Source organism: Cervus canadensis, chromosome 26, assembly GCF_019320065.1.
Source record: "Cervus canadensis isolate Bull #8, Minnesota chromosome 26, ASM1932006v1, whole genome shotgun sequence".
Lineage (NCBI taxonomy): Eukaryota > Metazoa > Chordata > Mammalia > Artiodactyla > Cervidae > Cervus > Cervus canadensis.
The window spans coordinates 1,720,626-1,747,186 of NC_057411.1; the positions used below are offsets into that span (position 1 = coordinate 1,720,626).

Sequence of the window (26,561 nt, forward strand, 5' to 3'; positions counted from 1 at the left end):
GAAACCTGATCATAAAAAGAATCAAGAACAGGTTATAAAAAACTGAATCTCCCAGTTACAGGCGACCCCTGAGCCCTATAGACGCCCAGACCTCCTTTCCCAATTACGGCCCCTCCTAAATCCTCCCTCTGACAACTGACATCTTATCCTCCTTAACTCCTTCAATTCTTCCAGAACACACATTACACATCCCAGTGCTGGACATGCATGTCGCAGTCTCCATCACTACACACAGTGGCTGTCACAGGGCAACCATACCTTCCCTCCCCAACAAAACGCCACACGACTCATTGGGCCAGTCGGACAATATCCTCCTCTCAGCCCCTTCAAACCTAACCTGTGTCACCTACTCTAGTCCCAACTACACCGGCCTCACAGACTCCACCCTCCTTCTGTTCCACTTGGGTTCTCTGGGACAGCACAAGTAATTGCACCAGCCTGGGAATCTTTACTCTCTGAGGGACCTACGCCTACTCATGTCTTCCCCCCAAACCCCCTGGACCTTGCATCTTGGTCTTTGTGACCAAGGTCTTACCATCCTAAAAGACAAAGAGAACAAGCGGTCGATCCTCAGGTGAAACATTCCCACAGGAAAAAACAGGCTGTCCTGGGCCCCTCCTGGTTGGGACTGACACAGCGGCGGCTCGGCACCGGCATCAGGGGCATCTCGACCTCGGCCCATTTCTACTGCACACTGTCCGGGGAACTTAATGAGGACATGGAGCCGGTGGTGGAGTTCTTTGTTGCAGTCCAAAGACAAATGAACTCACTGGCTTCTGTGGCCCTACAAGATAAGACGAGCCCTGGACCTTCTCACCACAGAAAAGCGAGGAACCTGCCTTTTCCTGGGAGAAGACGACTGCTGTCTTGTTAACAAAACAGGCATAGTCCAGGGTAGGGTCAGAGAACTTAGAGACAGAATCAGAAGAGTTATAAAATCTTTCCACTCTCCACAGCCTATTCCAGCTGGCCCTCCTGTGGTTGCTCCCTTTCTTGGAACCATTAGTACTTCTCTTATTTGGACCTGTTTCTTCAATCTCTTTCAAAGTTTTCTCCAAGACCAGATTCGGGCCATCTCTCAAGACCAAGTTAAGACCATTCTTGAGAGCCTCACCTCAACATTGGAAAAACGAAACCCTGGGCCCGATAACAATCCTCTGTTCCAGACCCCCAAACCTTCGCCCCTATCCAGCAGGAAGTAGCCAGAGAGATTCGGCACCCCTTTGCCATCCTTTTCAGGATCTGGAATGAAGGAGTCCTCAGGCCTAGAAAAAGAAGATATCTACCTCAAGGGCCCTTGCTGAACCACATGACTTTGGGGAAAACAAAAGTGAACTTTAGTCCCCACCCCAGTACTCCAGGCAGATTGCATCAGCCTGGAACTTTCCACCCCCTGCTCAACTGCAAGTGCCATCTCAGGTAAAGATTACCCAAAATGCCCCACCTATTCCTTACAACCCTGTCCTTAAGTGAAAGTAAGATGACCCAGGCCCGAGCACGTGGCTAATGGTGACCAGAGGGTTCCCAAGCTCGTGTTCATGCAAAGGCTCGGATCAGGCTCTTAACGTTAAAAGAAATGGACGTTTACTGGCTTCACCCAGCAGAACAGCTGCTTCTAGTGGGTTTTCGGACTTGGCTAAAGAAACTGCTGAGGTCCATGGATATTAAGAGGAGTGTAGGAAATCGTAGAGAACCCTGTGAGAAACCCAGATCGCCCTTTCCAGTGCCCTTTCAAGGCTGACGCAGTGCCTTAAGAGGCTAACACAGGAGGGTAAAGAAAGTCTCCATAAAACCCAGAGAAGAGATTTTTAGAACTCTTCTCTGGATCCTGTCTGGAGTCACAACTGAACTGGAAGATTTTAAGTCTTAGCACTTACTAGTATGTGTATAGTTAATACCAAAGTCATTAAATTTAAACTTGACTTTCAGTTTGACAATACTTTCAGGCCTGATTTTTAGATTCCTCTGGGGGTCCCATCTAGTGTGTTCAAAAATACAAGGCAGTTTGGGTACTGTGGTCACCTCTGATGGTGGGAAAAAATCTAGATGATGAAACACGTGTACAGATTTTCTATTCAAAAAGGTAATTTTAAAACATTTATTTTTCTAGGTTGAAAACTACAGGTACAAGCCATTGAAGCCAGAATGCTCCCTGATGCTGGTATTTTAACTGACCCACACCAACTACATCACTCTGCAGTGTACAACACACAAGTGCATCTAATGAGGCCGGCTGTTCTCACATAACTTGCAGCAGCTATGGATCTGCACTGGCATAGGAGCTGGGTCAGTGGGATGATGCTGGTGGTTTAATTCTCCCAGCTTTATGAAGTGGGTAGTGTAAAATGATAGAGGAAGCAATAGTTCAGGTAGTGAATTAATATTCCGTCACATATGCATAGCCCTAAACAAGGAGCCTCATATGTACCTTTTTGGCCATGTAAACTATGGAAAGTCAGGTATCTCTGAGATTTAGTGTCCTCGTGTAACAGTAGAAGTATTCAAATAGAGATTAGGCCATTTCAGGAGGGAGTTAGGATTAGAGACTTACTGAGAATATATATCAAAATTTGGCACAAAGGGACCATTCTTCAGCATGTTAAATGTTGCTGCTGAATGTAGCACAATGAGCTATTATAAGAAGGAATTTAAAGGACACAATGATGCTAGATTGTTAGAATTTTGAAAGGATTGGAGGTGATGGGAAAGTTTTCATATAGGAAGAAATGTCCTTGTAGCAAAATTAATAGCCTAGTAGGAGCTAGGAATTCTTCCTGTTGATCAGCTCTGAATGTTTGCAGATACCTCATTTTCCAGAAATCTTAAAGGTATTCGCCTTGGATTCACCCCTAATGCTTATTTCAAAACACTGTTTTAATGTAAATCCATGGCTGATTCATGTCAGTGTATGACAGAAACCACTACAATATTATAAAGTAATTAGCCTCCAACTAATAAAAATAAATGAAAAAAAACAACACTGTTTTAGCCTCTGTGTAAACTTCATTTTCTAATATTCCATATTCTGTAAAATCTAGCCTCCTAATATAGGAAATTCAACAAATATGTTGTAAAAGCGTAATTGCTAGAGGGAAAAGACAAGGGAAATAGGAAAGGCATGTGTGTGTACTGTGAGTGGAGGACATAATTTCAGATGGAGCTCGCGAGACTGACTACAGACCTGAAAGGGCTGCAGGAGGTAACACGGTTGTTCCAGTCAACCTTTGAGTAACATGGGTTTGAACTACATGGGTCCCCTTACACACAGGTATTTTCAGTAGTGAGTACTATATTACTACATGGTTGAATCTGTGGATGTAGAGGGCCCTCTATAAATTATTCAGATTAACTCCTTTATTATACAAAGGTCACCTGTACATGTTTGGATGCAGAGGATTTCAGGCAGAGGGAGAACAAGTGCAAAGGCCCTGAGGAGGGATATGTTTAAAGGTTTGTGGGGAAAGCATGGTGAAGCTGCAGAGAAGTGTTAAGTTTGTGTGCAGGGCTAGGGTGGGTATTTGAGACCATTCTGAGATGGCAGCTTGCTTTCTGGCCCGTCGGACCTCTGAATGCCATCACTGAACCTACAATGCCCCCTGCCATCTATATACTTTCCCACGTTTCTATTAAGTGCTATCTTCCCTCCCCAGTGCTCTTATTCTGGATTTCTATAGCACCTTCTAATGCCCTCATACTTGGGAGCACACTGTAGTTTCTTGTGAGTTTGCCTACCTGCCCCTGCCCATAAAGTCCACCTTGGTTTCCACCATATTCCTGGGGTCTGACCAAATACCTGGCGTATTATAAGTTCTCAAATACTTAGCCCTAAACCCATGGTGACTATAGTACAAGGAGCAGTATCATTTATAATTCAGTTTAATACTATTGTTAATTGTGTTGAATTGTCTTTTAAATCACACTGAAGTAAGTGGCTTACTTAGGAGTGGAGCCTAGTTAATAAGAGCCTAGATTCAGGTCCCCATCCTAAATGATCTCTGACCAGTTCTTAACTTCAATTTCTTTATCTGTGGTGGTGGTTTAGTTGCTAAGTCGAGTCTAACTCTTAAGTTGATAGTTACTGGAGTTTATAAACAGTACATACAGTTTATACACAGTGAGTAGTAGGCACTTAGTAGTGCTATTGGATCATTTTGATAATACTGTATGGTCACTGTAATTTAGATCAAAATGAAAATACTGATACTTGATATGTATATGGTACTAAGATGCTGGCTTTAATGTTCGTTAAATAATAGCGTACCTGCTATGGGCCAAGACCTATTCTGGGTATTGTGAACAAAGCAGATCAGAGTATGTAATTGCAACTGGTCTTTGATGGAGGCCTCCAGTGTAAAGGCCTGTGACTAGCATTTTGGTGGCGGCGGTATTTGGTAGACCAAAGGCCTAGATGAGGTGACTTCAAATGCTAAGGATAAAAGTCTGAGGGTGCTAGCAACGTTTCCAAGGGTAACCACTGGTTGCACAAGAAGCTTCACTCCACTGAGCCCTGCTGGTGGTTCTGTGTCCCCTGAGGAGTCACTTGGGCTGGGCAGACAGGTGGAAACCTTGGGTCTGCCACAGATTTCCCCCCTCTCCCAGGAAGCAGCTGCAACTGGTACCGTCCTGTTCATATGTTGGATTTCCAAAAATTTTTTAAATAACCAGGAATTTGTTAATTAAAATTCTGCAGTCCATGGGGTTACAGTCCATGCAGGCTACAGTCCATGGGGTCGCAGAGTCAGACACAACTGAGTGACTAAGCACAGCACGGTGCTGTGACTCAGCACACAGGCTGCAACAAATTCTGATACTGAACACTGGCAGCTTCATCCTAGAGATTGCGAAGTAGATGGGCAGACCCAAGTTTCTGAATAAAAAACTTACTGAATTTCAGTATTCTTGTGGGACTATCACAGTCAATAAATAAAATATTAAAAGACTGTGTGTTGTTTACATGTTGCCATTCACAGTAATGCCTTTTGAATCTCATTGCTTTCAAAGAAGTTAGGGTCAAAGCTCACCACAGCAAGTTGTAGAGCTGAATAGGGTGGAAGTATAACACCCCCCCCCCCCCCCCGACGGTTCCTTTCTTGCTGACAGATTTGAATGCCTATTTTTAATACTCGCCACAACAAAAAATTTTCATTACTACAAGTCTGAATATTTCTGCCTAAAAGTGGCCACTCTGTCTGAGATGTTCCCGTTATCTCTGGCTTAACTCCCTGCTTCCCTGAAGGCTCAGAAGGTAAAGGATCCACCTGCAATGTGGGAGATGTCAGTTCGATCCCTGGGTTGGGAAGATCTGGAGGAGGGCATGGCAACCCACTTCCAGTATTGCCTGGAGAATCCCCAAGGACAGAGGAGCCAGGCAGGCTACAGTCCATGGGGTAGCACAGAGTTGAACAAGACTGAAGCAACTTGGGATTCCCTAAATATGCACCCAAGTGGCAGGCTCTGACACAGCCCTATTTTGGTTAGACCTCCACAGGATCACTGCCCACAACAGTTTGCCTGGAACTTCCCTCAGGTGCACGTTTCCTTTCAGAATGAGTCTGTATTAATCTAGCTTTTTACTCATTTTTTTTTCTTAGTTAATTGACTTTCAGCAAGCCAAATTCCTTACCCTCAACTGTTCATGTGTAATATGGGTAACTGCAATCTGCTTGCCTTGTCCTGGGTTTCATCTCTGCCTTCTACGCAAGTCAGAGGCTTGCTCTTGACAGTACTTCTTCACCATAAGTTATATTTAACATTTCAAGGGTCTCGCAGATTTACACTTAGCTTTATACAAAGTTTAATACGAAATTTTTGCTCTAAATAATGGTCACTCGTTTTTATGGTTGAAAAACAAATTGTCATCTGCTCACAAAATTAGCTGACAACCTAGAAAGCATTGTGGTCAGCTGAAACGTGTTGTATCAATAGGCCAAATGCATAACAAGAGAATGGATGCTGTTGTCTACAATCTGCTTTCAGTTCTTTGGGGTACATACCAGGAGGCCTAACCTCCTGGTTTTTCTACCACTTTTCACAACAGTACGTGAATATTCAGGTATGTACAGGGCTCAGTATTCGAGATCCCCATTTACCTTTTACCCCTTTGACCGTGCTTTTTCTGCAGTGAAAACAGACTCAGCCACAAGACTTTTAGTATTAAGTGTAAAATACTTGAAGATAACTTTGTGTTTGCCAAGTGCAAGAATTCAATACATACTGACACTCCCCATTACTGGAGGAATCTGCATTACTGCTTTAAGTGTTTCCATTAGAAACGAACTTCAAAATGTAGATGTGACTTTACCCTCACTTAACTATCAGTCAAATAATCACGAGCGAGAAACAGGCTGGAACAAGAACCGACCATTTAAGCGAGGCGGTTCATTCCTCTCAGCATTCTATCTCACTCTCCTGCGAGCACGCAAGTACAGTAACCAGAGCGCCACCAACTCACCCACTGTTTTTAATGCAAATATCCCTTCCGAGGCCGCAAGCCGTTCAACAGACGGAGCGAGCGTCAGTGCCCGGCAGGGCCCAATCAGGTCGCGCTTTACTGCCTTCGGGTCCTCCCGCCAAGCGGCAGCAGAGCCGCGCCAACAGCGAATCTCCGCCCCGCGGAGGGGAAGGCAGGGAACCGCGAGGGAAAACCCAAGACCGGGCGGCTAAGCGACCCGACCCCACGGCCCGGGCCTAGCCTCACCTCCGCCTCGGGCGCCGCGGGTCCGGGGTTCGAGACAGGCAGCTCTCTGCCTGCGGCTCGTCAAACTCCCTGACCACGCCCAGTGCCCCTCAAAGCCCCGCGGCTCGGGGTGGCGAGCGAATGGAAGCCACCAGGGCCCGAGGCACCCGAGGCGGGCAAAGACCCCCCCAACCCCCAGCAATGAGACCAAGTGTCCCAAACCGGAGCAAGACCTGCACCCTCGCGAGAGTTCTGACACGCTCCCACAGGCCGCGAGAACCCTGGGACGCGGCCTGCCAATCATCACATGGAGGCGGTTCCGGGCGCACCCAACTGGCTAAGCACGGGAAAGCTCGGGTCCCATTGGCATGTTTTCCGGAGCCAACGTCGCCTCCTCCGTCTGAATCATCGCCGCACTCAGAGGCCCCGCTTCTCAGCTGAGAAGGTGGGGAGCAGGAGAGGAAACGCCTACCCTTTCCCCCAGTTCCTGGTGCGAGAGCTTGGGCTGCCCGAGTAGAATCCCACCTCTTCACCCGTGGCATTTTAGAATCATTTCTTGCCCGGATTCTAGCATGTCTTGTCTCCTTCCTAACCTTAGTTTTCTAACCTGTGTCCCCAAACTGACCCTGTCCTGGGCAGGGAGCTGTCTTTACCTGTGCTTGAGAGAAAACAGGCTTCCATAGACCTTGCCAAATTAAGATATTTCTTTCAAAGCTTTCTGATCTCCAAACCTACGTCTTGCTCTGCATAGCATGCAGTGAGAATTAATTTTTTTTTTTAACAATCGTTAACCACCACCCTCTGCCCCGCGTGCCTTAATTCATTAAGTCATCAAAATAATCATCAATGAAGTAGGTACTGTCAATGGTTTTTCAAGTGAAGAAACCAGAAGCACAGACAACTTTAGTGACCTGCCCAAGTTCTGTGTTTGCTCTGCAAATATGAATTATACTCTGTCCTTTTCATCCCTGTCTCTCTTTATTTTAATCCGGGACTTCATAATTGCTGGATTACCTCTACAAACAACTTCTTAGCTCCTCTCCTTGCCATCCTCTGCAAATCCAAGGATTAATCTTCCTAAGGCAAATCTGATCATGTCTCTCAAATCCTTCTCAGGCCTCAGAAATGTCAAATCCTTCTGTGGTGCCTTATTGCCACTTTCTGGCACACAGTGCTATTTATTGAAATATTCACACCTGCAGATAAATGCACAAGCCATGTTGGGTGTATACCCAGAAACGGAACTGTTGGATCAGAGTTGTGCCATGTTCAAATTTAGTAGACATTTTAAAGTAGTTTTCCAGAGTGTTTGCACAAATTTACACTGATCAGCAACATATGAGAGTTCCAATCATTCCACATATTTCTCAGTGCTAAGTATGTCCCATCTTTTTTCATTTTGGCTATTTTGGTGGGTGATAATTATGTTTTCTGTGATTTTAATTTTCATCTCCCTGATTAATGAAGTACATCATGAGAAACGCTGGGCTGGTGAAGCACAAACTGGAATCAAGATTGCCGGCAGAGATATCAATAACCTCAGATATGCAGATGACACCACCCTTATGGCAGAAAGTGAAGAACTAAACAGCCTCTTGATGAAAGTGAAAGAGGAGAGTGAAAAAGTTGGCTTAAAGCTCAGCATTCAGAAAACTAAGAGCATGGCATCCGATTCCATCACGTCATGGCCAATAGATGGGGAAACAGTGGCTGACTTTATTTTGGGGGGCTCCAAAATCACTGCAGATGGTGATTGCAGCCATGAAATTAAAAGACACTTACTCTTCAGAAGGAAAGTTATGACCAACCTAGACAGCATATTAAAAAGCAGAGACATTACTTTGTCAACAAAGGTCTGTCTAGTCAAGGGTATGGTTTTTCCAGTAGTCATGTATGAGTGTGAGAGTTGGACTATAAAGAAAACTGAGTGCTGAAGAATTGATGCTTTTGAACTGTGGTGTTGGAGAAGACTCTTGAGAGTCCCTTGAACTGCAAGGAGATCCAACCAGTCCATCCTAAAGGAGATCAGTCCTGGGTGTTCATTGGAAGGACTGATATTGAAGCTGAAACTCCAGTTCTTTGGCCACCTGATGTGAAGAGCTGACTCATTTGAAAAAACCCTGATGCTAGGGAAGATTGAGGGCAAGAGGAGAAGGGGACGATAAGGATGAGATGGCTGGATGGCATCACCAACTCTATGGACATGGGTTTGGGTAGACTCTGGGGGTTGGTGATGGACAGGGAGGCTTGGCGTGCTGTGGCTCATGAGGTCACAAAGAGTCGGACACGACTGAGCAACTGAGCTGGAACTGGATTAATGAAGTTGAGCACCTTGTCATATGATTATTGGTTACTTAGAAATAACTTCATGAAGTTTCTGTTAAATTTTTTGCCCATTTTCCTAATTTTAAAAAAAATTTTTTTCCTAATAATTATAAAAATGTTCAAATAGCAAAGTTTAAGGAATTTTATGGTAAACTCAAGTAAACCTACCACACAGATTCTGTTGCTGTTGTTCAGTTGATCAGTCATGTCCGACTCCTGGGACCCCGTGGACTGCAGCATGCCAGGCTTCCCTGTCCTTCACTATCTTCTGGAGTTTGCTCAAACTCATGTCTGTTGAGTCGGTGATGCCATCCAACCACCTCATCCTCTGTCACCCCCTTCCCCACTTGCCTTCAATCTTTCCCCACATCAGGGTCTTTTCCAATGAGTTGGCTCTTTGCCTCAAGTGACCAAGGGCTTCCCTGGTGGCTCAGATGGTAAAGAATCTGGCTGCAATGCAGGAGACCTGGTTTTGATCCCTGGGTTGGAAAGATCCCCTGGAGGAGGGTATGGCAACCCACTCCAGTATTCTTGCCTGGAGAATCCCCATGGACAGAGAAGCCTGCTGGGCACCTGGCGGGCAAAGAGTTGGACACAACTGAATGACTAAGTACAGCACCGCACACATCAAGTGACCAAAGTATTGGAGCTTCAGCTTCAGCATCCGTCCTTTCAGTGAATATTCAGGGTTGATTTTCTTTAGGATTGACTGCTTTGATCTCCCTTTTTTATAGAATCTGTTTTATTATATTTCTATCCTTCCCTTTATCCATCTTCATGTTGTTGCATGTCAAAATTGATTGCAGACAGCAATACATGTCTTCTAAATACTTCAGCATATATATAATTCGGTATTTAAGGTTTTTTCTTTTGATATAAAACTTAAAATGCACAAATCTTCAGTGTAGATTGGCTGAGTTTTGAGCAAAGGAGTTTCAAGTTCAATGCAGCCTTCCATTTCCACTTTCCTGATGGAAACCACAGTTCTGATTTATTTTTTCCCTACTGTAGATTAGCTTTACCTGCTTCAGAATTTCATATAACTAGAATCATACATGTGTGGTATTTTGTGTCTTCTTTCACTCAGCCTACTGTAGTTTAGATTCCTTCATGTTGTTGCATGTGTCAATAATTCACTTCTTCTTATTGCTGAGTAGTATTCCACTTTAGTAAATATACTAGTGTATCCATAGTAAGAGGACTTTTAAAAAATGCCTCCTCTGTCAAGTGTATGTGTTAAATATCTCTTTCAATTCTGAGTTCCTTCTCATTCTTCTAGCGATGCCCTTTGAGAGGGAGAGTTCTTAGTATATTTATTTGTTGGCTGGGCTGGGGTCTTTATTGCTGTGTGGGCTTTTTCTCTGGTTGTAGTGAGGGGTCTTGTCTGTAGCTGTGGTTCGTGGGGTTCTTGTTGCGGAGCACAGTCTGTAGGCAGGAGGTAGATGTGACTTCAGTAGATGTGACTTCTGGGCTCTAGAGCACAGGCTCAGTCGTAGTGGCCCATGGGCTTAGTTGTTCCCGGGTTTGTGGGGTCTTCCTGCACCAGGGGTTGGACCCGTGTCCCCTGTGTTGGCAGGCAGATTCTTCGCCACAGAGACACCAGCAAAGCCCACTTCTTAGTTTTAGTACTCCAATGTATCAATTTTTGATGGTGACTGGTTTTAAGAAATCTCTGCCTACTCCAGGTTATGAAGATTCCTTCTCTATTTTCCTCCAGAAGTTTTACTGTTTTAATTTGCCCATTTAGAATAGTAATCCATTTTGAACTGATTGTTGTAAGTGATCGGATATAAAGGTAGGTCCAGACATCTTTTCTTCTATATGGCTATCCAATGACTCCAGCATAGTTATTTTAATTGATCACTTGCCCACATTTGCAGTTGTCATACATCAGGTGACCACATACCTGTAGACCTATTTCCTACTTTGTTCTATTTAATAGGTTGATTTTGTCTATCTTTGCACCAATACCGCATAGTCTTCATTACTATAGCTTTATAATTACCCTTGATAGTATACCAGTGAACTGATTTTTAAACTTTAATTTAAATAGCTATGGGGCTAGTGGCTACCATATTGGTAAGAGCAGATATAGGAAATCCTCACAGGAAGTTCTGTTGACAGCTCTGCTTGAGAAGACATCTAGAGGCCAATACCAGACACTTCATTTCACAGCCACAGGCCATCTTGAGTTTATGGCTGGGCTGCTCTTCAAAAATATCTGTGTAATATCTTTTTTAAAAGAAATTAAAAATGCATCTCCACAAAGATAGGTAGGACATCCAGCTGTTTTGACCTTGTACTTTTAGCAACAAAAATATTATTTTAGGTTTGGGAGAGTTTAATGTTTTAGGAGACATTTCCTGTGATCAGACACCACAAAATATGTAGCCCCAAATCATAGGGAAAGTTCCCTGCTATAGTGCCATCACCTGTAGTTTATTGTCTGCTCTCATCCAAGGTCACACAATTCTCTTTCAGAGGGCTTTTCTGGGCTGTTACTAGCTGTGTCTGAGAGTTTGCCCTCAGACTTGTAATCAAAGGTCTGAGTCAAATCTGGCTCCTATGTGTAAAGGATTCCTTAAACCATACTGTCCTGTTTATTCCATGGTATCACTGGAGTCTTTTGACTTGTAAATGATACATATGTACTTATTATGTCCTTCCAGTGTTACTTTTTATGTTACATGTATTTATTTCTCCCCACAATGCTTGATTGCATTTGATGACTGTTTCTTTTCCAATGTCTTGTGTCTTATAGTTACTGTGATGGTTGTTTTAATTATTATCAGTTTCCACACATGAGGATAGCACAGGGCTGTGGTCATGATCTAAATTTCCACTGGGGCAATAGATATTTATTGAGTGCTTACTCTGTGAGATGCCCTGTGCTGGCCCCTAGGATAAACTCTGACAAATAACCAATAGTAGTTACCATTGAGTATCTACTAAATACTATACCCCAAGCACTTGCATTTGTTATTTTTAGCCGTAACAACATTGTAAGATATATACTGTTACTACATTTTTTTTTCAGATGATAAAACTAAAGTTCTAGGAGTCAGATGACTGACCAGTGCTGGAGCTGAGATTGGAGCTATGAATCCCACCACCACCACCTCTGTGAGAGTTATCAGACAGAAAAGGTACTTTGTTTCCTCTTGAGGAGCATGTGGTCTCATAGTGGAGGCAAACCCACAACAACCCCAACCCACCCACAGAAAAGATATTACAAAAAGAAAAGGGGGTGAAAGCCCAGCAGAAATGACAATTGGCAATGAGTCCTGCCAGCAGGTCTGTAGCATGTCATAGTTGGAACTAGTCTATGGGAAATGAGTCAGATGTCCTTAACAGCCTGGTCTTGTAGATGACTCCTGATCCCTTCTCCTCCTTCTGGAATGATCTGAGGAGAAGCAACAAGTTTCCCTGCTCCTCTTCTCATCCTCAGCCAGGCTTTTCTCTGATCTAACTTCTGAAGAGGAGGCATTGCTAACAAGTGGTCAGGATCCTCTTTAAAGAATGACTCTCCAGTGACTCTCACCTCAAAACCAGAATCTGTTCGTGCTAGGCTGCCTTGAGAAACCCTCCAGAGTAAGGATGGACCCTTTAAGAAGACCTTGAATGTGACTGTGATGGCTGCATCTCTAGCTGCCATCTTTGACCATCTCCTAGATGTGATGGGTTGGATTGTGTCTCCCCTAAATTCATGTGTCTAAGTACTGCCCCCCTTAGACATGACCTTATTTGAAATGTGATATTGTAGGATCATTGCAGATGTAATTAAAGAAGAAGGTCATACTAAAGTAGAGCAGCACCTGATCCAGTATGACTGGTGTTGTTATGAAAAGGAGAGACATGCACACAGAAACACACACTCAGGAAGAATGCTATATGAATACGAAGATGAAGGAAGAGATGACTCTACAAGCCAAGGAATGCCCAAGGTTCCCAGGAAACCACCAGAAACCAGGAGATAGGCCTAGACCAGATTCATCCCTCCAGCCTCTAGAAAACTCCTTCTCAGACATCCAGCCTCCAGAACTGGGAGATGCTGCTCTTCTGTTCTTTAAGCCGCCCAGTGTGTGGTCCTTTGTTATGGCAGCCCTTGGAAACTGACATGCTAAAGATGGCAGAGAAATTAGTTAGGAGGAGTCTGAGCCCCTGAGAACTGTATGGAGCACAACTTCTACATCAGCTTTGGTCCTGATAAACATCTTCCTTGTTCAAGGTCCTGTGTACTATGACTCATAATAAGAAATATACGTTGGGTCTTTGTCCCTGTTTCTGGATGAGTACAATAAAAAGTGTCTTTTGTTAACGTTAATGACATGAATTTTTAGGGGCTGGTTGCCAGAGGACCCAACCCTGTGGTTAGGGGATTGGAACTTTTACTCCGTCGGCTCTCCCCACTACCCCACACCAGGGAAGGAAAGGGGCTGGAGGCTGACTCAGTCACTAATGGCCACTGATTTAATCAGTCATGCCTTAGTAAGGAGCCTCTACAAAGCACCAAAAAGACAGGGTCCAGAAAATTCTGGGTTGGTGAACCCATGGAGATTCTGGGAGAATGGTACCCTCAAAGTGGGCGTGTAAACTCTGCTCCCCCTTTCAATATGTTGCTCTCTGCATCTCTTCCATCTGGCTGTTGTGAGTTATACCTTTTTATATATAATAAACGGATAATCTAGTAAATAAAATGTTTCTCTGAGGTTTGTGAGGAATTCTAATGACTATAGTTGAACCCAAGTCTAGAGTTGTGGGAACATCTGATTCAAGTCAGTTGGTCAAAACCACAGGTAACAACCTAGACTCACAATTGGCATTGGATGTTTGAGCGGGGAGGGGGTGTTGGGACTGAGCCCTTGATCTGTGGGATCTGATCTATCTCCGGGTAGATAGTGTCAGAATAGAGCTGATGTGTGTGGCAAATTCCCATACATCTTCATTAGTGATCAGTTAGATACTATCACTGGGCCTCTGTTATTTGCATTAAAACCAATCCTGATAGTAAGGGAAAAGCTCAAACTCCCTATGGCAACATACCAGACCCAGTTAAGATGTGTCCCCGGCTTGTTTTCTGCCTTCTCCCTTTGGAGCCCACATATTCAGTCACCTGGCACTAATTTACTCCCAAATCCTCTCTTAATCTCTTTCATCTGTGCCAAGAACATCTTTCTTACCCTCTGCCTGTGTTCTTTCTCGCCCTTCTTGGCCTGGCAACCCCTTAGGCTTTTTCATTCTCCAGAATTCCCTTCCTGACCTCACCAGGATTGGTTTCTGATCCCATGCTCCCAGTGCCTCCTGGTATCATGGTGTTTATTAATTATGTTGTCGATTATGAACTTCTTTTAGAGTCCAGTGCCTGGCCCATCATAAATACTCATTACCTCATTGCTCAATGATGAAGGATCACTAGGGGTTTTCCTTGGCTCATCTATGGGAAGATGTGTTCTGAATTTCTTTAAAAAAATTATATAGTTTTTTTTTCTTTTGAACAGCAGCTCAATAATAACTTAAGATGGCCTGTAACTATGAAATGAACCATCTAGAACTGGCTACTGAAAGTGAAAGTCGCTCAGTGTCCGACTCTTTGTGACCGCATGGACTATACAGTCCTTGGAATTCTCCAGGTCACAATACTGGAATGAGTAACCTTTCCCTTCTCCGGGGATTTTCCCCACCCAGGGATTGAACCCAGGTCTGCCACATTATAGGCAGATTCTTTACCAGCTGAGCCACCAGGGAAGCCCAAGAATACTGGAGTGGGCAGCCTATCCCTTCTCCAGCAGATCTTCCCAACCCAGGAATTGAACTGGGGTCTCCTGCATTGCAGGTGGATTCTTTACCAACTGAGCTATCAGGGAAGCCTACATTGGCTGCTAGATGTCTCCTAAAGTAGCACTGTTTCCATAGAACTTCCTGTGAGGATGAAATGTCCTGTGTTTGTACTGTCCGCTAGGGTGGCCACTAGCCACATGGATATTTACATTTAATTAAATAAGAAATTCAGTCCTCAGTATGGTAGGTTGAATAACGGCCTCCAAACAGATCCACCTCCTAACATCCAGCACCTATTAGTTGTAACATATAACAAAAGGGACTTTATGGATGTGATTAGACTAAAGATTTTTTTTAATCTATTTTTTTATTGAAGATTAATTGCTTTAGAGAATTTTGTTGTTTTCTGTCAAACCTCAGCATGAATCAGCCATAAGAAAGAAAAGTGAAATTGCTCAGTCATGTCCGATCCTTTGTGACCCCATGGACTGTAGCCTGCCAGGCTCCTCCATCCGTGGGATTTCCCAGGCAAGAATACTGGAGTGGGTTGCCATTTCCTTCTCCAGGGGATCTTCCCAACCCAGGGATCAAACCCAGGTCTCCCACACTGCAGGCAGACTCGTTACCATCTGAGCCACCAGGGAAGCCCCCATAGGTGTACATATATCCCTCCCTTTTGAAACTCCCTCTCATCTCACTCCCCATCCGACACCTCTAGGTTGACACAGAGCCCCTGTTTGAGTTTCCTGAACCATACAACAAATTCCCATTGGCTATCTATTTTATATACGGTAATGTAAGTTTCCATGTTACTCTTTCCATACATCTCACCCTCTCCTCCCCTCTAGATTATAGATCTTGAGGTGGAGAAATTATCCTGGATTATTTGAATGGGCCCTAAAGGTAATTTTAGGTGTCTTATAAGAAGGGGACAGAGAGATCTGACTGCAGAACAGAAGAGATCTGACTGCAGAACAGGACAATGTCACAGCTGAGGCAAGATGCTACACGGCAGGCTTTGGAGGTGGAGGGGGGGCTTGAGCCAATGAATGCTCAGAGTGAAGCTCTACAAGCCAGAAGAGGCAAAGATGCCGACTGTTCCCTGGAACCTTCAAGAGAAGCGTAGTCCTGCAGACACCCTGATGTTGGCCCAGGGAAACTGACTTCGAACCCTGACCCCCAGAACTGTAAGGTCATAAATGCGTGCTTTAAGCCAACAAGTTTGTGACATTTGTTACAGCAGCCATAGGGAATTAATATACTCAGTAGCACTAGCCTCATTTCAAGAGCACACTTCTAGACAGTACAATTCAAGAATCTTCTGCTTAAGGAGGAAGATTATCTCCTGGACATCTTTTAGAATTTAGAAACTCTGAATGTTAATGTGTTCCTTGCAGCCAGTATGAATTTATGATACAATTATTTTGCATAGGAAAACCAAGCTACGAGAGCTCACCTGTCTTCTGCTCCAGCAGATCATCCGGACTGGAAAATCAAGCCCTTTGACATTGTGATCCATTTACTGCAGTCAAGACAGCTTATAAATGGCCTCATTTCTGTCATGAGAATTTGATACCAAAGAGACTTATTTCACTTTATCTTTCTCTTGGGAACACCAGAAATAGCATCACGTCAGATACAAATTTTCCTTCTCTTGCTAAATGTCTCACATAATAGAAACAGTGATCTAGATGTCTTGGTTTTCTTGGCTGTGTACACGTGCGGTCCAGGAGGGAGCACATCGGAGGTGTGAGGGTGAGAAAGACTCACTTCTGAACTTTGCTTCAGAAGGATCCTCACACGGTAGTTTTCACAGCAATGCATTGCAGATTTCAGCTTCACGGTCTCTACATGTCTGCACACATGCAAAGGTTTTATAACAGTTAACTGTTGTCTGGTCCAGTGGTTAAGAATCGGGATGAGGAACACAAGTAAATCCATGGCTGATTCATGTCAATGTATGGCAAAACCCACTGAATATTGTAAAGTAACTAGCCTCCAACTAATAAAAATAAATGAAAAAATAAATAAACTTTTAAAAATGTCAAAAAAACTAAAAATTAAAAAAAAAATAGATAAATGAAAAGTGATTACAGGTTTTTCTACTAAAAAAAAAAAAAAGAATCCACCTTCCAATGCAGGGGATGTGGGTTCTACCCTGGTTGGGGAACTAAGATCCCCAGTGCCTTGGGGCAGCTGAGCCCACACACCACAGCTAGAGAAGCCAGTGAGCTCTAGAGCCCATGCGCTACACCAAGAGAAGACTGTGCTCCTCAATGAGAAGTCCTTGTGTCACAGCTGCAGAAAGCCCATGCCCTGAAAGAAGACCCAGCACAGCCCAAACTTAAACAATAAAATAAAAAGAGCTGCCTTCTTTGAAAATGATGTGGAGAGAAAATCACCACCAAACTCTATGAAGACCATTACTAAATTACTCTGTATCATATTCCTTACCATCAACACTGTAAAACCAGCTGGGAAAGGTGGCTCATAACCCACCACTGGCAACTTTTATGCTTAACATTGTTTTATTGTTCTAAAATATACATAACATAAAATTTACCATTTTAACCATTTTTTAATGTACAATTAAGTGGCATTAAGAATATTCACAATGTTGTGCAATCGACACCACCATCCATTTCCAGAAATTTTTCATCATCCCTAAACTGAAACTATACCTCTTAAACAGTAAATCTCCTAGGCCCTGGTAACCTCTATTCCACTCTGTCTCTACACATTTGACCCTTCTAGAAACTTTAGATTCAGAGGAATCATGCACAATCTGGCTTATTTCATTCAGCATGTTTTTAGCGTCCATGCATGTTGCAGCATCTATCACAATTTCATTCCTTCTTAAGGCTGAATAATACTCCATTGTATGGATATACATTTTGTCTATTCACATCCATCAATGGGTATTGGATTGTTTCCAATTTTTTGGCTACTATGAATGTTGGTGTACACAGTGGCCTATTTTACTACTAGCTTATACAAACCTTTTTAACCAGAATTTGTGCAGGGTGAGAAACAGGTTTAGAGTCTTCCCTAAACTAGTGATTGTAAAACTTCGCCATACATTAGAACTTTCTGGGGTGTTTTTAAAACCTTCCAGTGCTCATGCTGCACCCCAGACCAGTTATATCAGGTTGCCTGGGAGTGGAGCACAGGCATAAGCATCTTTGTGAATCTTACCAGCTGATCCCAATATGCAGCCCGGCTTGAGAACTGGTGCTCTAAACAGTGGACTAGGAACACCGTTTCATCTAAAGTATTTTTTCTTCCCCACAATATCTAAATCACACTTCAATTCCCCATACTTTCAAATCCAGTTTAACTGAATTCATCTTTATAATTTTAAGATCTGCTAGTCAGAGCATTTGGGGCTTCCCTGGTGGCTCAGTGGTAAAGAATCTGCCTACAATGCAGGAGACGTGGTTTGATCCCTGGGTCGGGAAGATCCCCTGGGAGAGGGCATGGCAACCCACTCCAGTATCTTTGTCTGGAGAATCCCCATGGACAGTGGAGCCTGGCGGGCTACAGTCCATGGGGTCGCAAAGAGTCAGACACGACTGAAGTGACTTAGCACGCATGCACACAGTCGGAGCACTTAGCACCTATAATCTAAGGTTGGAAGGGGGTTGGTTGAGAGGAAGTCTCAACTCTACCTTCCATTATTACAGAAATCTTTGTTCCTATCAGAGACAAAGTGAATATATTTAAGAATAAAAAAATAAACTTTCATGCAATTAGATCTAATAATAAAACTAGAATATTTTCTTTAATTTCAGGTCTAAAAATTAGCTCCCACTTACACAACTATTTAAGATTTCTTTGGAAATTGTATGCTAATGTAATTATACATGAAAAGAGAAAAGCACCATTATTTGCTGGTAATGCAATTGATAGTCTTAGAAAATCCAGAGTAATTAGGTTTTAAAGAAAAATTCTAGAGATATAAAAATAGGTTAATGGTGAGGAAAAGATGAAAATCGATAGGATCCTTGTATAACCAGCTGAAAATAAGAGATCAAACTTAAAAATATACAATACTTAGATATATACTTTATTTTCTTTTGTTTTATTGGTTTAGTAATCAACCATACAGGATAGCACTTCAGAGGGCAGCTTGTAGAGTTTGGTGCCCATCTTGGCTTTCACCCTTAGCATCTGTGGGAAATTGGGAAATTATTTAACCTTTCTGAGTCTTAGTTTATCCATCTGTAAAATGGGAGTTTTTTGAAAAAGGAATAAAGACAAGTGGAGAACTATAGCATATTCTCAAATAGTGTGAATTTATAGGCATAAAGGATGGAGAGAGATAGAAAATAAACAATGAAACATTGGGTGTGTAAGAAATTCTGAAATTTGAGACTAAGTTTTTATATGTATGTTTTCCTTATTTATAATTGCATAAACATGTAAATTATAACATTTCATTTTAATGCAATTCCAATTAAACATAGAGAATACTAAATATAAAGAAAAAGTAATTTTTAAAATAGAAAAGTACATGGATTCAGCTATAAAGGAATACCTGAAAGGGAAAGGCTGTTATCAGTTTTTACATCCTGTTTTGCAGCAATTACAGACTAGTAGTGGTATAGTGGAATTCTACTTCAGTGTAGAAGAATCCAGAAACAGACACAAGTTTAAAGAAGAAACCCCAAGTTTAAAGAAGAAAGCAACAGAAAACAGAAAATCTGGCTGTGTTAAGAGCATTCAAAATCAAAAAGATAAAGGAAACTAATATTTTGATAACTGAATAGAAATCTAAAAGATAAATTCATAGATAAAAATTTAAATGTAAAAGTTTAACTTCATGGAGACTTATAGAGAATGATTTTTGAAACACATATGTGAAAGAAAAGTCAATTTCTCTGTTTTGAAGAACTCAATAGAAGAAGACATTGGAATATATATTATAATTTTAAATATTTGTAAAATGGAAAACATAAGCACAGTAACAGAACTGGAAGTTTAAAAATCAAGTACGACACAGTCCATCACTCTCCCCATCTCCACGGCTACGGTCCTACCCAGGCTTCCACCCCTTAACTTCCGAAATAGATCCTCCAACTTGTCCCTCTGCTTCCACCCTTGCTTTCATAAAAATCCATTCTCTGCATGATGAGCTGAGTGATACTTTTTAAAGATTTTAGTTAAGACTGGGTCAACTCTCACACTCAACACTCTGCCTTGCTTTTCCATGGCTCCTAAAATTTAAACCCTTGGTCAAGCTCATGTAGCCCCATGTGATCCCTCACCTCCCCCTCAGTCTCTTGCCTTGAAGGGCCCGGCCTGAGTCTTGTATCACCTGTTTCCTCTGACTGGAGTGTTCTTCCTAGCCCATCTTCACAAGGCTGGGTCTCTTATGTCCTTTAGGTCTCAGCTTAAATGTTTCTTCCTCCCCCGGAAACTTTACATGAGTCCCCAGTTTAAAGTAATAATAAAAACTAACGTTTATGAAGTGTCAAGGCACTTTCTGACACTATTTTCAATAATCCACGACTCTCACAAGAACCCAATGAGACCCATTCTATCATTATCATTTCCATTTCTATTTAAGGGAACTGACTCCCAGGAAAGATATGTAAAAATCTCAATATACTGCAAGAAAGTAGCTTATCAGAGACTTTGGTTGAGTGCTCTGCTGCTTATAAGATAGCCTGCCAGCTACTCACAATCACATCACAATCATACTTTTCCAAGTGTGATTTTGCTTGCGTATTATTTTCTTCTCTCGGTAGAATGTAAACCTGTCTGTCTTGCTCACTGAGTTATGTCCAGCACCTAAAACAAGGGCAGGCACATGGGAAATATTCAAGTAATATTTGTTTATTTTTTTCTCAACTAATGTTTCTTGAATGTTGAATGAATGGATGAGTAATTGAGTGAATAATTAAGAAATAAGCTAGATTAAAAAAAAAAAAGACCAGGAGAACCAAAGGTTCACTTTAAAAATAAAACATTTCATTTTTTTGGTTGTTTTATTTTTATTTAAAGACCTAATTTTAATTTTTAATTTTTTTGGCCAAGTGGTTTGTGAGAACTTAGTTCCTCAACCAGGGATCTAACTTGCCCCTCCTCCAGCTTTGGAAGCTCAGAGTTTTAACCACTGGACCACCAGGGAAGTCCCAAAAAGTTCACTTTTGTTCTCATTCAGAACCTGCTACATGCTGATGGGTGTAGCCCGCACTGTCCCTCATTTGTTCTAGAAGTGAAAAAAGTTACTGGGGAGTAAATGTGTCACAAAGTGAGGGATGCAGGTGCTTTTTGAGATGTGGTGCTCAGGTAAGCGAAGCCTCTGAAAGGTAGTATTTAAACTGAGACCTGAGTGGGCTCCAGTTATTGAAGATGGGCGAGGGTGAGCACTGTGGGCAGAGCTAGAACACCCCTCTCAAGAGCAAACGTGGGGGAGGGAAGGCTCTGATCACATAAGACCTTACAGGCCGTGTAAGGGCTTCGGATCTTATTCTAGTTATCATGGGAAACCCTTGACATGTCAGAAATCCTGTGATGTTGTTTGCTTTTAAAAGTCTCCTTTTTTTTTTTTTAAGTCTCCTTTTAAAAGAACAAAGAATACATTTTTATTTCATGTAAATAAATAAAGAATAAATTTCAGGAGGACAAGATTGGATTCTGTTAGAAGAGTTAGTAGTGGGTGAAGATCCCCTGGAGGAGGGCATGGCAACCCACTCCATATTCCTTCCTGGAGAATCCCCATGGACAGAGGAACCTGGTGGGCTACAGTCCCCGGGGTCACAAAGAGTCGGACACGACTGGCGACGAAGCACAGCACAGTAGCAGTCTAGCTAGAAGCTATTTGAATAGGGTGATGTGGATAGAAATGAGTTCAAAGAATTTGCTGATGGGCTGGCAAATTGCAAGTGTGGGCAGATGGGGAAAGGGAAACCATCTGATTCAGGGATGGGCAACTTGAGGGCACAATGTCATCATTCGCTGAGCCCAGGAACACTGAAGAGGGAGCAGGTTTGGGGAGGGAATTGAGAGCGAAGTTTTGACCATGATTAAGTAGAGATGGACACAAAACATTCAAGTGGTGACAACAAATACGTAAGAATGTATTAGTTTAGAGGTGAGAGGAGGAATCAGCTTTGGAGATAGATTTGGGAATCCCTGACACATAGATACTGTTTACAGAGACCAGTCCTGGACTAGGACACTGGTGCGAAATACTATGCAGATAGACAGTAGTAGGCGTTTCCCAGGTGGCTCAGTGGGGAAGAATCTACCCACCAGGGCCGGGGCTGCAGGAGACACGAACGGGTTCAATCCCTGAGTCAGGAAGATCCCCTGCAGTAGGAAGTGGCAACCCACTCCAGTGTTCTTGCCTAGAAAATTCCATGGATAGAGAAGCCTGGTGGGCTACAGTCCATGGGGTCATAGAGAGTCAGACACGGCTGAGCGACTGAGCACGCACATTGCCACTGTACCAGCAGTAGGGAGGCCAGCCCCAGCCCCAGAACACCCCAACGTTCAGAGATGGATCAGAGGGGTTGGCCAAGGAGACCACCTCGTACAGTAGGAGAAGAGCCAGGGGAGCGCACACAGAGATTTATTAAAAGAAACTGGCTCATATGATCACAAGCCTGGCAAGCCCCACAATCTGCAGGGTAAGTCAGCAAACTGGAGATGCAGGGGAGATGATGCTTTTGTCCCAGTCTGAGCCCACAGGCCTGAGAACCAGGAGAGCTGAGTGCAGCTCCTATTGAGGGCCAGCAGGCTCAAGACCCAGGAAGAGCTGGTGTTTTAGTTCAAGTTCAAAGGCAAGAAAAAAGCTGATGTCCTAGTTTGAAGACAGTCAGGCAGGAGGAATTCTCTTACTCATGGGAGGGGCATTCTTTTTGGTCTGTTTAGGTCTTCCACTGATGAGATAGAGCCCATCTACATTAGAGAGAGAAATCTGCTCTGAGACTACCCGTTTAAATGTTAACCTTATCCAAAACACTCTCACAGAAACACCTGGAACATTTGACCAAATATCTGGACACCCCATGGCCAAGTCAAGCTGACATGTAAAATTAACCATCAAAGTGATGGTTGAAGGAAGAAGGTATTTGGAAAGAGGCAGTGGTCAATTATTAAGAATGGTACTGCAAGCGTATATAATAGAATACCTAACCACAGAAAGATGAAATAATGCCATTGGCAGCAACATGGATGCAACTAGAGATTATCATAAGGGAAGTAAGTCACAGAGAGAAAGACAAATATTAATACCATATGATATCACTTATATGTGGAATTCAAAATATGACACAAATGAACATATCGGTGGCTCAGACTGCAAAGCATCTGCCTGCAATGCAGGAGACCTGGGTTTGATCCCTGGATCGGGAAGATCCCCTGGAGAAGGAAATGGCATCCCACTCCTGTACTCTTGGCTGGAAAATTCCATGGATGGAGGAGCCTGGTAGGCTATAGTCCATGGGTTTGCAAAGACTCGGCACGACTGAGTGACTTCACTGGTTCACTGGTGAAAGAAGCAGACTCACAGACATAGAGAACAGACCATGGTTGCCAAGGGGGAGGGATAAATTGGGAGTTTGGGATTAGCAGGAGAAGGCAATGGCACCCCACTCCAGTACTCTTGCCTGCGAAATCCCATGGACAGAGGAGCCTGGTAGGCTGCAGTCCACGGGGTCACAAAGAGTTGGACACGACTAAGTGACTTGACTTTGACTTTTCACTTTCATGCACTGGAGAAGGCAATGGCAACCCACTCCAGTATTCCTGCCTGGAGAATCCCAGGGACGGGCGAGCCTGGTGGGCTGCTATCTATGGGGTCGCACAGAGTCGGACACGACTGACATGACGTAGCAGCAGCAGCAGCAGGGATTAGCAGGATTAACAAGTACAAACTATTACAGATAGAATGGATAAAAGATAAGAGTCTACGTGTAAATCTATGGCTGATTCATATCAATGTATGACAAAAATAAATAAATAAATAAATAAAAATAAAAATTAAAAAAAAAAGAGTCTACGGTATAGCACAGAACCTTATTCAGTATCCTGTGATAAACCATAATGGAAAAGAATATGAAAAAGAATCTATAACTGAATCACTTTGCTGTATAGCAGAAATTAACACAACATTGTAAATCAACTGTATTCAATAAAATTAAAAAAACAAAGAAATCAGTATTTTGTAATAACTGTAAATGTACAAAAGTAACCGTACAAAATTGCATAAAATAAAAAAAATTTAAAAATATGAAAAAGAATGGTATTGAGACATCTGTTAAGAACCTAGTTAGGACCACTGATTTGGCAAGATGGACATAATTGAAATCCTCGATGAGAACAACCAGGTTGGTGGATACAAGCGTCAATGCAAGAATGTGAGATGCAGATATTGGTAGGTTCAAGGGCACTTCATCGGAACAAACGGAAGGCAGAGTGCAGGTACCAATAAAGGCTGGTTGGTGAGAAGGTGAATGATAGAATGCTCGTCTAATTGCTTCTACCTCTCAATGAATATGAGGCAAGGTCATCAGATGCAAATGTGTTTGGGGGGTGAAGTAGGGGAGTATAAGACTATTCTGAGGGAAAAGATGACCAAGTGTGGCAGTCATTTAAGAGAGTAGAGATTATAGAATTGTCAGGCAGTGCTAAGTGCCAATTCTGGTTCTGTGATTGTGAACTTAAATTGAGACCTGGCAGCACATTTAGGTATCATGACAAATTGAAACAATAACAGAATAATCATTGTACAGGCATACGAAAATGGAGCCCAGTGTCCACTGAGGACCTTGTCTCAGACACATCCTTCTCCCACTGAGAACTTGAACTTTCCATAAACTATACCTAACCAAGGATACCAACCATTTTTAAAACATCTGCTAGCTGCAAGCTTATTGCAAGGCTGTTCCCCCTTGTAGCTATGCAACCATTTCAGACCCCAATCAATCCTTATTTAACAAGTACCCTTACTTCCTGCCAGCTCCAATTATAATTCTTGATAAACAAGTTATGTAACAACTGTAACCTTGCAGTTTTTACCTTGATAAACCTCTCCCATTTTGTAGTCTGGAGGAACGCAATTCAAGGGCTTCTTGAGGCTGTCTTCTGGGCTTCAGTCCTAACAAACCCCCAATAAACATCTTTTTTATTTCAATCAGGTCTCTGTTTCTCAAGTTTTCATTACAGATACATTAAATCACAGCAACGCTCAGGTACAGAGGTTCCCCCTGAAATATTCCTTTGCAGTAGTACTATTTATTGATAGTTACCTTTAAATACTTTATCTTCTGTAAAGTCACAATATAACCATTAGAATACAATGTGTTTTTTCCAGTAGATCATCTATGCAACATTAGAAATGAGTGAAGAATATATGCCATTTCCTTTAAGTGATTTTCTTGCTCAATTCCATTTTTACCTAGATAATCTAGATTCCAATGATGGATCAATTTTTCAATAGTTTTATATCATATACACACATGATAGTATTTCATTGTTTCAGAAAAGCACATATATATTTTTTTCCTGAAAAGGTCACTGAAATATGAATTAAAAAATTTCTAAATGCCAATTCTTACAGGTATCTTTCTGACAAAAAAAAATCTGGAGGCAGACTTAACTTTTGAAAACAGTATTTGATTGGATACTGTGAAGCTCAAGACAGACCAATGCTGTATTCTCACTGGTGAACCTGAGCCTGGTAGGGTACAGGTCAGCAACTCTGTAATTTTATGCAGCTAATTTACACGCAGGACAGAGTTTAACAAATGACAACAGACTTCTCATTATTAGAGACAGAAGGCATGAATAAGTGAGGGAGGAGGTGGGGTTAGAATGCACCCTGCGGTACTGAGGGTGGCAGACATCAGTATGAACTCTTTCATTTATCATGTCTAGATTCAGAACTGTAAGAACCTGTGTCTACATGGATTAACATACAGATGTATTTCCTAGCTTTGTCCACCAAGGGACCTAGGCATTGACACCCTAGTAATAGTAACAATGAGCACAGTTTGTGCCTGGATCTTGGTTTCTAAATAACAGTATCAGTAAAAGGAGTCATGGTTACTTAGAAAAATGACAGGTCCTAGGATTGTACAGGAAAGCTACAAGATGAGGCTGAAGTAATACAAAAAAAGTAAGGAAGTGTTCAAAACAAAACAAGGATGGGAGTGTGTCAAAGGGATGCAGGAGCCACCTTCAGAGCTCTCAGAGGCCAAAGCTGGGACAGTTTGAACAATAACATAAATGGTAGACTTGGATTACAACCAAAGAGTAATGTATATATTCATAATTCCATGCTGATAAAAATGACTGAGATGACAAATCTTTCTTACAGTAGAATTCCAACTAATAAATAGAGAAGTAGTAAATCACCACAGTAATTACTGAAATAGGCAAGATCCACTGTGGAAGAGCAAAATTTTGTGAGTTACACTTTAATAAGAAACAGGATATTTGCATAACAAGACTTCAATTTTGGTGGTTTCATTCATTAAACTGAAATTTCTAAAATGGTATCAATTTGTGAACAAAGCACTTAAAAACAATGCTTTTTAGAGAGCTGTCTTAATTCTATTTCTGAGTTCAGGTGTTCAAATCCTTTATCATTGTAACAAATATCACTCTTAACTCTAACAGAATTGATCACAACAGCCCTTGTTTTCTGGCATCTTTCACTGAGTCTTGGTAAATGTTGATAAATAATTCAATTAATTGCTAAAACATCTGAGATGCCTTTTGAGTTGGCTAATAGATAAATTCTTTTGCCAATCAATGTATCTTGTGCTCC

At 42.3% G+C, this 26,561-nt stretch overlaps 1 long non-coding RNA gene and 1 other non-coding gene across 2 annotated transcripts; both read left to right on the top strand.

Annotated features, from left to right (window-relative positions):
* The first annotated feature begins 1,723 nt into the window (after positions 1-1,723).
* Positions 1,724-1,846, top strand: LOC122428513. The gene has a single exon (XR_006265736.1). It is a non-coding gene; the product is annotated as a small nucleolar RNA SNORA26 (small nucleolar RNA).
* A 4,841-nt stretch (positions 1,847-6,687) lies between these two features.
* On the top strand, positions 6,688-13,158 carry LOC122428147. Its single transcript, XR_006265659.1, has 3 exons — positions 6,688-7,121; positions 12,039-12,147; positions 12,450-13,158. It is a non-coding gene; the product is annotated as an uncharacterized LOC122428147 (long non-coding RNA).
* Positions 13,159-26,561: the final 13,403 nt, after the last annotated feature.